Here is a 14,538-nt window from a genome sequence, read left to right as displayed (position 1 = left end):
GTTGAAAACTGCTCTGTGCAACGCCCCTGTGTTGAAAGCAGTCGACAGCAGTCGACCGTTCTTGGTACAGACCGACGCCAGCGAGTTTGGCCTTGGTGCTGTGCTCAGCCAGGTCGACTCGGAGGACCAAGAGCACCCCGTGCTGTACCTGAGCCGGAAACTTTTGCCGAGGGAATTGAGAAGGAGTGCCTGGCCATAGTCTGGGCCCTGCAGCGCTTGCAGCCCTACTTGTACGGTCGCACCTTCACCGTGGTGACCGACCACGACCCTCTGCGCTGGCTAAGCACCATGTGTGGAACCAATGGCAGGTTGCTGCGCTGGAGCCTTGCCCTTCAGCAGTTTGACTTCACCATTAAACACAAAGCAGGCAAAGAGCATGGGAATGCAGATGGACTGTCCCGCCAGGGTGAGCCCACGGAGGTGCGCATGGAGGCATACCGAGAGGTTCTGCCGCCGTAGCGCACGCTAAAAGGGGGAGGTGTCACGATATGGTATGAAATATCATATAAGTTTAGTTCTGTTGCTAGCAAGCTGTGGGCTAAAAAACCCCTCTTCCCTTTCACTCAGCCAAGAGCTGCCTTGTTAATGTACATGGGGGAAGAGAGTTTTATTGACGAAAGGTATTTACGACCGGCATTTCCTGTAGTGAAAAGTGCCCAGCTTTAACTGGATTAGAAACTTCCAGAATATGAAAGTCTTTTGTTCTGTTTTTGTAAGATATTAGGCAAACTAGTTAAGATAGGAGAATAATAAATACATATTTGGAATCTCCCTCGGCGGCTTTATCAGCCACCCTAAGCACGGGCGTCTAACTCCATCTGGTGAAGAGGTAGGGATTTCTCTGTAAATATGTATCCCAGATAGGACATATTTGATCTCATTGGAATGCCCACGATAATACGAGATGAATGCTGGGTATGGTACGACTGACATGTTGTGTAGCGGAGTTATAGAAATTAGATATAGGTTAGGGAAAAATCAGTTAGCAGAAGAAGTAGGAGGGGTTGGAAAAGCCAGCCCTTTCTGTGAGGTCACAAACTGCAGGTTTTAAGTTGCTGGCAGACTTCCAGGAGGCAGATTTGAGTTTTTCCTGGACAGCCCTCAGCACGTCCAATGAGCTGGGACGTATGGTTGCCTGCAATGCAATGAACTGAGAATATGTGAGTGTTATCTTTTCTTCATTTAATCCTTTTATTTTCATAATTACCTTGTACATATTTGCAATTGTCTCATTTGTAACATCTTTGTAACAGATTTTTATAAAGCACTGCCTACCTTTTGTGGGGTATATTATTTCATGCCAGTTCTTTCTCCCCGCTCTAAACACGTACCCTAAGTCTCTTGAAGGGAAATTACGCTACTGTTTTGGGGTTAGCTTCGGACCCGTTTAATCGGAGCTGGTGGCAGCGACCGTGTGCAGGCTTTTGGGGGTGTTGTAGCGATTGCGGCTTGATAATTATTGTTCCTGCCTGAGTGGGAGTAGTTATCGCGTCGCTGCAGCGCGCCCAATAGCCAGTACATAGCAGGCAGCGTTTCTGGCGACTAATCACCCTAGGTGCAGTACCTAATCTGACCTGACAGAAAGGGGGGCGCCAGAGAGCTGCAAGGTTTAAGTGGAACTGTAAGCGGGATATACACAAATCCCTGCAGTTCATGGTATATTGAAGAGCAGTGGGATACCTAAAATAAGCCCCTGCTGTAAACTAAGAGGTCAATAGCCTCGTGTGTGTTTTTTCATCACATTGTGGCAGTGGAGGGATAACTAGGATAAGCCCCCTGCACATCTGATAGCCGTCTGTTGGTCTAAAGTCACCCCAATCCGTGACATATTGTGGGCAGCGGCTAAGGGATCTTGACAGTCACGGTGTGAATCGTGACAATTATGGTTAGTGATGAGCGAATATACTCGTTACTGGAGATTTCCCGAGCACGCTTAGGGGTCCTCTGAGTATTTTTTAGTGCTCAGAGATTAAGTTTACAATGCCGCAGCTGAATGATTTACATCTGTTAACCAGCATAAGTACATGTGGGGATTCCCTAGCAACCAGGCAACCCCCACATGTACTTATGCTCGCTAACAGATGTAAATCATTTAGCTGAGGTGAGGAAAACTAAATCTCCAAGCACTAAAAATTACTCGGAGGACCCCCGAGCATGCTCGAGAAATCTCCAGTAACGAGTATATTCGCTCATCACTAGTTATGGTGTCTTTAGACGCCGCTAAGGCGTTCGATAGAGTGGCGGTATTAGTGGGCGTTTCTGAGGGCCATGGGTTTATAAAATGGGTGCAGCAGTTGTATGTAAGATACGGGTGAATGGCCTTCTGTTGGGGGATTTCCCTTGTATAGGGGAACGCGGCAGGGGTGTCCTATGTCTACCCTGCTGTTTGCGATCATTATTGAGCCTTTGGTGGCGGCAATACGGAGGGACATAAAGGGATTTAAATATGGAAACTATGAAGAAAAGATTGCCCTGTACGCGGACGACGTGTTATTGTTCCTGGAAGATGCGCAGGAGTCTCTGGGGGCCGTTATGAACAGCATTACAAAATTTGGGGCTCTTTCCGGATTATCTATTAATTGGGATAAGTCTGTGTTGTTGCCCATGGACGTGGCGGCTCCTCTGGCACTAGACCCTGGGGTTCCCTTAAGGGTGGTAGTACATGAGTGTAAATATCTGGGCATCGTGGTTTCGGACAAAATAGAGGACTATGTGTGGTTCAACCTGACTCCTTTGCTTGGGAAGTTTCAGCAGAAGATTGGGCCCTGGAAGAAGCTATTTCTATCGGTCACTGGTAGTCAATCTGATCACAATGATACTTATGCCTCAGCTCCTCTACATATTGCATAATGCTCCAGTGTGGCTGCCTCTTATAGGATTAATACTTTATTTAGGGATTTAATTTGGAAGGGTGGACAGCCCGCATCAAAGTAGAACATCTGCAAAGGATGAGGGTGGTCTGGTGGTCCCTCACCCATGGATTTACTATATAGCATCCCAATGCCAGCATATGGTCGGTTGGGGACAACCAGACCAAAAGTTCTTCAGCGGATAATCATTGAACACGCTGTAGGGAAAGACCCATTGTTGGCCAGTCTGGAATTGGGCAGATTCAGAATTAACCCCAAACAATTCCCAACAATAGCTATGATGGGGAAAGTCTAGCAGAAAGTTACGCAGTGAAGGGGAGTAACGGAATTTACGAGATATAAGCTGATTAGGTTTGATCCCGGATTGGCAGCGCTCAGGAGATTGCGGGCTTCGGTTAGTGGTTTGAAACACTTAGGACTGAGTTTCCTTTAAGTCAGAAGATGTTCTTTCAGCATCTGCAGTTGAGACATGACCTAAACAAACAAAATGAGGTGTCGCGCGTGAATCTGCAGTCTGATGGCTTGTTAAATCTTATTGGGCCTAGGAGGAGTACGAGGGGGTTCATTACCTTGATGTACAGGGGTCTGATGAAAACCTTCTTATTGAAGCACCCATTAAGGATAAGGGAGAAATGGGTGGCTGACTTGGGTCCCTTGTCGGAGTCCATACTTCAATACATCTCCAGGAAATCCTTGAGTGAGGCTAAGAGGGTGTCGGAGTTATACCTGGTGCATAGGGTGTACAGGACCCTGGCATGGATGAGGAAGGCAGGACTGAGGGGTGACTCAGAATGCCCAAGGTGCGGTGAGGAAGGAGCTGACCTTCTACATATGTGGTCGTGTGCTCGCCTCCAACCCTTTTGGGTGAAGGTGCTTAATTTGATCCAAGAGGTGACAGGGGTAAATGTGTGTAACCCGCTGACCTGCCTTCTGGGTTGTATGGACGAAATGAATGTGGAAGGCTGACTATTGCGAGATTGTTGTATGCTGCGAGAAAGCTTATTGTAATGCATTAGTGGGATGAGAGACACCAGATAAAAAGGAATTTAACAAAATAAATTTTATTGTCCTTATGGAAATGACAAGGTGACAAGGACACTAAACTTCAGGAGGGCAAATTTCCAACGGATGAGAGAGGATCTTGGTGCAATTAACTGGGACGATATCCTGAGACACAAAAATACACAAAGAAAATGGGAGACATTTATTAGCATCCTGGATAGGACCTGTGCACAGTATATACCGTATGGGAATAAACATACTAGAAATAGGAGGAAACCAATATGGCTAAATAGAGCTGTAAGGGGCGCAATAAGGGACAAAAAGAAAGCATTTAGAGAATTAAAGGAAGTAGGTAGTGAGGAGGCATTAAATAAATACAGAAAATTAAATACATTCTGTAAAAAGCAAATCAAGGCAGCAAAGATTGAGACCGAGAGACTCATTGCCAGAGAGAGTAAAAATAATCCCAAAATATTCTTTAACTATATAAATAGTAAGAAACTAAAAAATGACAGTGTTGGCCCCCTTAAAAATAGTCTGGGTGAAATGGTGGATGAGGATGAGGAAAAAGCCAATATGCTAAATGACTTTTTTTCATCAGTATTTACAAAAGAAAATCCCATGGCAGACAAAATGACTAGTGATAAAAATTCCCCATTAAATGTCACCTGCTTAACCCAGCAGGAAGTACAGCGGCGTCTAAAGATAACTAAAATTGACAAATCTCCGGGCCCGGATGGGATACACCCCCGAGTACTGCAGGAACTAAGTACAGTCATTGATAGACCATTATTTTTAATCTTTAAAGACTCCATAATAACAGGGTCTGTACCACAGGACTGGCGTATAGCAAATGTGGTGCCAATATTCAAAAAAGGGGCAAAAACTGAACTCGGTAATTATAGGCCAGTAAGTTTAACCTCTACTGTGGGTAAAATCCTGGAGGGCATTCTAAGGGATGCTATGCTGGAGTATCTGAAGAGGAATAACCTCATGACCCAGTATCAGCACGGGTTTACTAGGGACCGTTCATGTCAGACTAATTTGATCAGCTTCTATGAAGAGGTAAGTTCAGGACTGGACCAAGGGAACCCAGTGGACGTAGTATATATGGACTTTTCCAAAGCTTTTGATACGGTGCCACACAAAAGGTTGTTACATAAAATGAGAGTAATGGGGATAGGGGAAAATATGTGTAAGTGGGTTGAGAGCTGGCTCAGGGATAGGAAACAAAGGGTGGTTATTAATGGAGCACACTCGGACTGGGTCACGGTTAGCAGTGGGGTACCACAGGGGTCAGTATTGGGCCCTCTTCTTTTTAACATATTTATTAATGACCTTGTAGGGGGCATTCAGAGTAGAATTTCAATATTTGCAGATGACACTAAACTCTGCAGGGTAATCAATACAGGGGAGGACAATTTTATATTACAGGATGATTTATGTAAACTAGAAGCTTGGGCTGATAAATGGCAAATGAGCTTTAATGGGGATAAATGTAAGGTCATGCACTTGGGTAGAAGTAATAAGATGTATAACTATGTGCTTAATTCTAAAACTCTGGGCAAAACCGTCAATGAAAAAGACCTGGGTGTATGGGTGGATGACAAACTCATATTCAGTGGCCAGTGTCAGGCAGCTGCTACAAAGGCAAATAAAATAATGGGATGTATTAAAAGAGGCATAGATGCTCATGAGGAGAACATAATTTTACCTCTATACAAGTCACTAGTTCGACCACACTTAGAATACTGTGCACAGTTCTGGTCTCCGGTGTATAAGAAAGACATAGCTGAACTGGAGCGGGTGCAGAGGAGAGCGACCAAGGTTATTAGAGGACTGGGGGGTCTGCAATACCAAGATAGGTTATTACACTTGGGGCTATTTAGTTTGGAAAAACGAAGACTAAGGGGTGATCTTATGTTAATGTATAAATATATGAGGGGACAGTACAAAGACCTTTCTGATGATCTTTTTAATCATAGACCTGAGACAGGGACAAGGGGGCATCCTCTACGTCTGGAGGAAAGAAGGTTTAAGCATAATAACAGACGCAGATTCTTTACTGTAAGAGCAGTGAGACTATGGAACTCTCTGCCGTATGATGTTGTAATGAGTGATTTATTAATTAAATTTAAGAGGGGACTGGATACCTTTCTGGAAAAGTATAATGTTACAGGGTATATACACTAGATTCCTTGATAAGGCGTTGATCCAGGGAACTAGTCTGATTGCCGTATGTGGAGTCGGGAAGGAATTTTTTTCCCCATGGTGGAGTTACTCTTTGCCACATGGGGTTTTTTTGCCTTCCCCTGGATCAACATGTTAGGGCATGTTAGGTTAGGCTATGGGTTGAACTAGATGGACTTACAGTCTTCCTTCAACCTTAATAACTATGTAACTATGTAACTATGAATATCTACATCAAGAGAGGTCAGAATATGTGTGGGGTGAATGGATCCTCCAGGCGTGGCGTCTGCTGGGTTATTGCAGAATAGATTGGGGGTCGTTTAGTTGCTCCTGGAGGATCTTCTACATGTACAGTTGAGCTTTTATAAAGCTGGGTATAACTTTTTCAAGAGGTGATGTTTTAGTTGGATGATAATGGATAAAGGGCAGGGGATTGGTGGGGACGGGGGGGTCACTGGGTAAGAACGTTGTTTACGTAGAGTGGAAAATGTATTAATTTGTTTTACATTCATTGTACCTGTCTGGAATATGTATAAGACTGTGTTACATTCTTGCCATATGCTTTAATAAAAACTATGTAATTAAAAAAAAGTGACCGGCTGCAGCATGGGGCGGGGCATCCTCATGACTTCCGACCTGTGCGGACCCCCTTACAGTCCTGGGGGACCCAGATGCAATCACTAATGAGCGATTCTGTGTGTCTGTGATAACGACTCGTCCTTTCTCTGCAGATCTGCGCTTTCGCTCCACATTCCTGGATGAGATCCCCCCAGAGGACGGCCTCGGCCCGGACCTCCCACCTCCACCCCCCTCGCCTCCGGTCCTGCCGCTGTCCCCTAAACGTGCCCCCCTGGATCCTTCCCCTGCTCCTATCCCGGACTCTCTAAGCCTGGAACTACAGAAGCTGGACCTCACCCGACTTCCTCCATCCCAGGTACCTACTCCAGGCAATCCAAGTGTTGCATTCACAATTCTGCCCCACCTGGAGCCCATGAGTACGGTGCTGTGCGTGTAAGCACTATTCTCCCACAATGCACCACGGCAGGGTGTATTCTGTGCACAGAAGAGACAGGTGAGGGGTAAACTAGCGGCAATGTGAATGCAGCTCTGGATGTGACTGGAGCATAACACATGATGTAACTGGGGAGACTCGCAATGTAAGGAGCCAATATGGCTGCCGGAGATCACTGTATACAAATCACCAGAGTCCTGTCTGCTACATACAGAGACCGCTGAAGACCACGAGACCGCTGTCCCATAACCCAGAGAAGAGAGAGGAGGCCGCTCCGGGGAAGCCGGAGGGCTCAGGTACGGGGATCACTCCTGTCCATGGCCGCCCGGTTTAGAGGAAGGTGGATTTACCAGTCTCCATGCAATGGCCGATCAGCACTGGCCATAGTGACCCCCAGAATCAGGGCTGTACACGGGGTATATTGTGTTCAGCATCTCGAGGGGAGTCTGCAGATTTACAGGAGCCGCTACAGTCGCTGTGATCGGGGGCAGATTTCACGGAGCTGCTCAGCGCAGGACGTGCGGACCCTTACACCGAGTGTCCTGTGCCGGATGCCGTCACGTCCCCTCACATCATTATCTCTTCTTTTCTTCAGATATTTGCGCTTTCTGCCATAAAACCATCCCCCCCAGCACCGCCACCATCGAGGCCATGAAGAAGCAGTATCACGCCAGCTGCTTCACCTGCCGGAAGTGTCACCGGCTCCTGGCCGGGCAGATGTACTACCAGAAAGACGGACAGCCCATTTGTGAACACTGCTATAAGGTACGTGGCTGATAACAGAGAGCAGGTGAAAGTAGAACGCTGAGGATTCATCTTACATGAGGGGGGCTTCGTATAGACCATTTTTTCCTCAGACGGAATAGTGACACTGACTCGTCCTCTCACATGGAGCTGAAGAGCTGACACTGACACACTGTAGCAAACATCCTTCCTCCTGATAGTAAAATGGTTGTGGTGTAAATCACAGGCCACAAAACTACAGATTCTGCATCGTCTCTTATGGATGGTCTGTTTAGGCGGCTGTGCATGAGCTCAAAGTAGATTACTGGTTGAACACACGATCTCCGGTGATCCACCGATCCTCTAACCCAGTCGCTTACATTTCTGCTCATCTTCTCCATTTTCAATGTACGGTTACTGATCCTCGGGTTGTGTCAGGAGTCTCGGTCCGCTGTCCTCTTATTCCTCTGAATTAATGCAGGAAACATTGGAGAAGTGTGGCAAATGTCAGAGCCTGATCCTGCAGCACACTGTGCGGGCGCTGTAGTTACCTCCCCGTGTGCTTCACGTGTGTGGTCTGCAACCGGACCATCGCCGACGAGAGCTTCGTTGTGCAGATGATTATTACAGGTAGAGACTGCAGGATAATGGGACGGTACATAGACTAGGGAGAAAGTATGTGCCCCCCACATCCACCTCCAGGGGCGGGCTTCTCTGTCCTCATCTACATCCATCCATCTAGTGTGTGACGTGGTATACGGCATGTTGGGGCGGAAGGAGGACACATTCTGGATAAGTTTGGGTTCACACTTTGTTGAGGGCTTTGGTCTGAATCCCTGAACAATAGGACTTAAGGTACCTTCACACGAAACGACTTTACAACGAGAACGACAACGATCCGTGACGTTGCAGCGTCCTGGCTAGCGATATCGTTTAGTTTGACACGCAGCAGCGATCAGGATCCTGCTGTGATATCGCTGGTTGTTGAATAAAGTTCAGAACTTTATTTGGTCGTCAGACCAGCGTGTATCGTCAGGTTTGACACCAAAAGCAACGATACCAGCGATGTTTTACGCTGGTAACCAGGGTAAATATCGGGTTACTAAGCGCAGGGCCGCGCTTAGTAACCCGATGTTTACCCTGGTTACCAGCGTAAAAGTAAAAAAAACAAACAGTACATACTCACCTGCGCGTCCCCTGCCGTCCGCTTCCTGCTCTGACTGAGCGCCGGCCCTAAAGTGAAAGTAAAAGCACAGCGGTGGCGTCACCGCTCTGCTGTTAGGGCCGGCGCTCACACAGTACAGGAAGCGGACGCCGGGGGACGCGCAGGTGAGCATGTACTGTTTGTTATTTTTACTTTTACGCTGGTAACCAGGGTAAACATCGGGTTACTAAACGCGGCCCTGCGCTTAGTAACCCGATGTTTACCCTGGTTACCCGGGGACCTCGGCATCGTTGGTCGCTGGAGAGCGGTCTGTGTGACAGCTCTCCAGCGACCAAACAGCGACGCTGCAGCGATCGGCATCGTTGTCGCTATCGCTGCAGCGTCGCTTCGTGTGAAGGTACCTTTAGGGCTCTTTCACACATTCCTGTCTCCAATACTTGTGGTGACAGTTTTCACACGTACCGAAGACACTGACACATAAACACATTCAAGTGAATGGGTCTGTGCACATGTCAGTGTGTTTCCAAGGACCGTGTGTCCGTGAGCAAAACACGCTGAAATGTCTTTTACCGTCGACATGGGCCACAAAAGGGCGCCGGAGAATGCACATGGATGTCATCAGTAAGTGCTGTTCCCCGGGGCCGGGTGCTGAAGACCGCTCTCATCATTCTTCCCTGTTCTGCCGGTGATCAGCATGAGCAGGGGAGTAGGATTTGAGTTGTATTAAAGTAATAACAATGACAGCAGGCAGCGGCTGATGGGACTTTTACGCCCATCAGCCTACACCCTCAGGCGCTAATAACAGTGACAGCAGGAGCGGCTGATGGGAGTATTCATCACCCACCTCCTGCACTGTAAACAAAAAAAAAAACAGCGGGTTCCCCTGTATTTTTGATAACCAGCCAGGCAAAACTCACAGTTGGGGGCTGCAACCCTCAGATGTCAGCATCAGCAAGGCTGGTTATCAAGAATATAGGGGTCCCCACACTGTTTTTTTACGTTATTTAATTAAATAAATAAATAATTTAAAAAACGGTGTGGGTCCCCTCCCCAGTTTGACAACCAACCTTGTTAAAGCCGACAGCTGGGGGCTGGTATTCCCAGGTTGGTAAGGGACCGTGCATTTTGCCTCCCCCCCCCCCCCCCCCCCCCAGCCTAAAAATAGCAGCTTGCAGCTGCCCAGAAAAGCATCTATTAGAGGCGCCAATTCTGGCGCTTTTCCCAGCTTTTCCCACTTGCCCTGTAGCAGTGGCAAGTGGGGTTCATATTTCTGGGGTTGATGTCACCTTTGTATTGAGGGATATTGATTTTTTTTATTTTAGTTTTTTATAACAAGAGAACGAGGGCTTCAGTGGAGTTGGGCGAGTATAACTTTGTTATTTTTAAATAAAATGGAAAACTGTGCTTTGTTTTATTTCTAATAAAAGATCTTATTCTGGCTGTGTCTTTATTTACCATATAACTATATGATTAGTAATGGATAGGTGTCTTATAGAGGCCCCTCCATTACTAAGCCATGGGCTTGATGTCACCTGACAATACAAAGGTGACATCAACCCCAGAAATAGGAACCCCACTTGCCACCGCTAGGGGCAAGTGGGAAGAGCCGGGCAAATCACCAGAATTGGCGCATTTAATAGATGCGCCTTTTCTGGGCGGCTGCAGGCTGCTAATTTTAGTCTTGGGGGGTGGGCCTATATCAATGGCCCCTGACGAACCGGTTGGAGAATACTAGCCCCCAGCTGTCGGCTTTATCAAGGCTGGTTGTCAAAAATGGAGGGGACCCCAAGCCAAGCAATTTTTAAATAAAAAAAAACAGCGTGGAGACCCCTCTATGCTTGATAAACAACCTTGTTGCAGCTCCCAGCTGTGAGTTTTGCCTGGCTGGTTAAAGAAAATAGAGGGCAACTCACGCGTTTATTTTATTTAATGATTTATTTACAGCGCAGGTGGCAGGTGATGAATACTCCCATCAGCCACTCCTGGTCTCACTGTAATTAGTGGCAGCAGGTGTAGGCTGATGGGAGTAATAGTCTCATCAGTCGCCACCTGCTATCATCGTTATCACTTGAATATTCAACTCTCATAATTCTTCCCCTGCACGCCAGCAGAACAGGGGAGAATGATGAGAGCGGTGTTCAGCACTCGGCATCGGGAGACAGCGCTGACTGTAATGCTTCTTTCCTGGTGCCTGTCTGTGTGGTACTGATGCGGCACACGGTTGCCACACATGTACCGCAAGTATTACACACACGGACACTGACATCTCCAGTTCCAGAAAAAAAACAGACGTGTGAAATCGGCCTTAGGTGACAACAGATATCGACTTCAATTAGGTAAACTCAGCCCAGAACCTTCAGGGTCCATGTTTTTGGCTGCACACTATAGGCGTCTGTGTCTTGCAGATTTCCACTTTGTTCTTCTTACGTATGTTTCTCGTTGTACGTACAGGAAATATGCTCTGATTTGCACTTCTTGTCGGCAGCCGATAATAGAGGAGAACGGGCAGGATTCCTACAAGATTGAATGTATGGGACATAACTACCACGAGAACTGCTATCGCTGTGAGGTGCGTACATCCTCGGTGCTGCCGGTGTACATAGTTCACATCATACACTTAGTGACCCTCCTGAAGTCTCCTCGTAAACATCCTGGGTCCAGCAGGCATACTTTAGGGGTCCTGCAGTTGTCCAGGTCGTCTCTCAATAATCGACTCTTTTCTCCTAGAAATGTCGAGTTCTGCTGCCCCTGGAGCCGACGGACAGCGGCTGCTTCCCCCTGAAAGGCCGGTTGTTGTGCAAATCCTGCCACCTGTCCTGGAAAGACGAGGTGTCCTAACCTGGGAGGCCAGCGCCCCGCATCCTAATGTCCCCAGCGCTCGGACATCATCACTAGGAGTGAAATCTGATTCCACGAAAAGTGAGGACCCCAGTACCTGGGAGGAGGGTGCTCGGCCCATTTCCAGACCTCACCAGAACATTTCCTGGACTTTGGCCGCCATCCACCTGCACCTTAATACAGACTGTGCTGATTGTTTCCATGTATCTTGTGTCCGCACGTCCTGTACTCGTCAGTGATGAATACAATCACGACCTGACACCATGAGACATAGCTTATAAGAGCTGTTATGTAATGGGGGGATGGGCAGCGTCTGATAACCCACAGCGCCACGTCACTGACACCTCATCATATACAGAGACCTGTGAGCACCACATCACTGACACCTTATCATATACAGAGACCTGCGAGCAGCACGTCACTGACACCTTATCATATACAGAGACCTGCGGGCACCACGTCAGTGACACCTCATCATATACACAGACCTGCGAGCGCCACGTCACTGACACCTCATCATATACACAGACCTGCGAGCACCACGTCACTGACACCTCATCATATACACAGAGACCTGCGAGCGCCACGTCAGTGACATCTCATCATATACAGAGAAACCTGCGAGCGCCACGTCACTGACACCTCATCATATACACAGACCTGTGAGCACCACGTCACTGACACCTCATCATATACACAGACCTGCGAGCAGCACGTCACTGACACCTTATCATATACAGAGACCTGCGAGCACCACGTCACTGACACCTCATCATATACACAGACCTGCGAGCGCCACGTCACTGACACCTCATCATATACACAGAGACCTGCGAGCACCACGTCACGGACACCTCATCATATACAGAGACCTGCGAGCGCCACATCACTGACACCTCATCATATACAGAGAAACCTGCGAGCGCCACGTCACTGACACCCCATCATATACACAGACCTGCGAGCGCCACGTCACTGACACCTCATCATATACACAGACCTGCGAGCACCACGTCACTGACACCTCATCATATACACACAGACCTGCGAGCGCCACGTCACTGACACCTCATCATATACACAGACCTGCGAGCACCACGTCACTGACACCTCATCATATACACACACCTGCGAGCACCATGTCACTGACACCTCATCATATACACAGAGACCTGCGAGCACCACGTCACTGACACCTCATCATATACACAGACCTGCGAGCACCACGTCACTGACACCTCATCATATACACAGACCTGCGAGCGCCACGTCACTGACACCTCATCATATACACAGACCTACGAGCGCCACATCACTGACACCTCATCATATACAGAGAGACCTGCGAGCAGCACGTCACTGACACCTCATCATATACACAGAGACCTGCGAGCACCACGTCACTGACACCTCATCATATACACAGAGACCTGCGAGCACCACGTCACTGACACCTCATCATATACAGAGACCTGTGAGCACCACATCACTGACACCTCATCTTATAGAGACCTGCGAGCACCACGTCACTGACACCTCATCATATACACAGACCTGCGAGCACCACATCACTGACACGTCATCATATACACAGACCTGCGAGCACCATGTCACTGACACCTCATCATATACACAGAGACCTGCGAGCACCACGTCACTGACACCTCATCATATACAGAGACCTGCGAGCACCACGTCACTGACACCTCATCATATACAGAGACCTGCGAGCACCACGTCACTGACACCTCATCATATACACAGAGATCTGCGAGCTCCATGTCACTGACACCTCATCATATATACAGAGACCTGCGAGCGCCACGTCACTGACACCTCATCATATAGAGATCTGCGAGCACCACGTCACTGACACCTCATCATATACACAGACCTGCGAGCACCACGTCACTGACCCCTCATCATATACACAGACCTGCGAGCGCCACGTCACTGACACCTCATCATATACAGAGACCTACGAGCGCCACATCACTGACACCTCATCATATACAGAGAGACCTGCGAGCAGCACGTCACTGACACCTCATCATATACAGAGAGACCTGCGAGCACCACGTCACTGACACCTCATCATATACACAGAGACCTGCGAGCACCACGTCACTGACACCTCATCATATACAGAGACCTGTGAGCACCACGTCACTGACACCTCATCTTATAGAGACCTGCGAGCACCACGTCACTGACACCTCATCATATACACAGACCTGCGAGCACCACATCACTGACACGTCATCATATACACAGACCTGCGAGCACCATGTCACTGACACCTCATCATATACACAGAGACCTGCGAGCACCACGTCACTGACACCTCATCATATACAGAGACCTGCGAGCACCACGTCACTGACACCTCATCATATACACAGAGATCTGCGAGCTCCACGTCACTGACACCTCATCATATACACAGAGACCTGCGAGCGCCACGTCACTGACACCTCATCATATAGAGACCTGCGAGCACCTCGTCACTGACACCTCATCATATGCACAAACCTGCGAGCACCACGTCACTGACACCTCATCATATACACAGAGACCTGCGAGCACCACCTCACTGACACCTCATCATATACACAGAGACCTGCGAGCACCACATCACTGACACCCCATCATATACACAGACCTGCGAGCGCCACGTCACTGACACCTCATCATATACACAGACCTGCGAGCACCACATCACTGACACCTCATCATAT

The 14,538-nt window shown here is 48.1% G+C and overlaps 1 pseudogene across 1 annotated transcript; it reads left to right on the top strand.

The window, feature by feature from the left end:
• The first annotated feature begins 904 nt into the window (after positions 1-904).
• LOC143767818 (filamin-binding LIM protein 1-like) lies at positions 905-12,355 on the top strand (annotated as a pseudogene). Its single transcript, XR_013213772.1, has 7 exons — positions 905-920; positions 6,719-6,996; positions 7,289-7,370; positions 7,670-7,839; positions 8,279-8,427; positions 11,414-11,531; positions 11,690-12,355. The product of XR_013213772.1 is annotated as a filamin-binding LIM protein 1-like (transcript).
• Positions 12,356-14,538: the final 2,183 nt, after the last annotated feature.

The sequence above is a fragment of the Ranitomeya variabilis genome, chromosome 4 (assembly GCF_051348905.1).
Source record: "Ranitomeya variabilis isolate aRanVar5 chromosome 4, aRanVar5.hap1, whole genome shotgun sequence".
Lineage (NCBI taxonomy): Eukaryota > Metazoa > Chordata > Amphibia > Anura > Dendrobatidae > Ranitomeya > Ranitomeya variabilis.
This window is presented reverse-complemented; position numbering and strand designations above follow the sequence as displayed.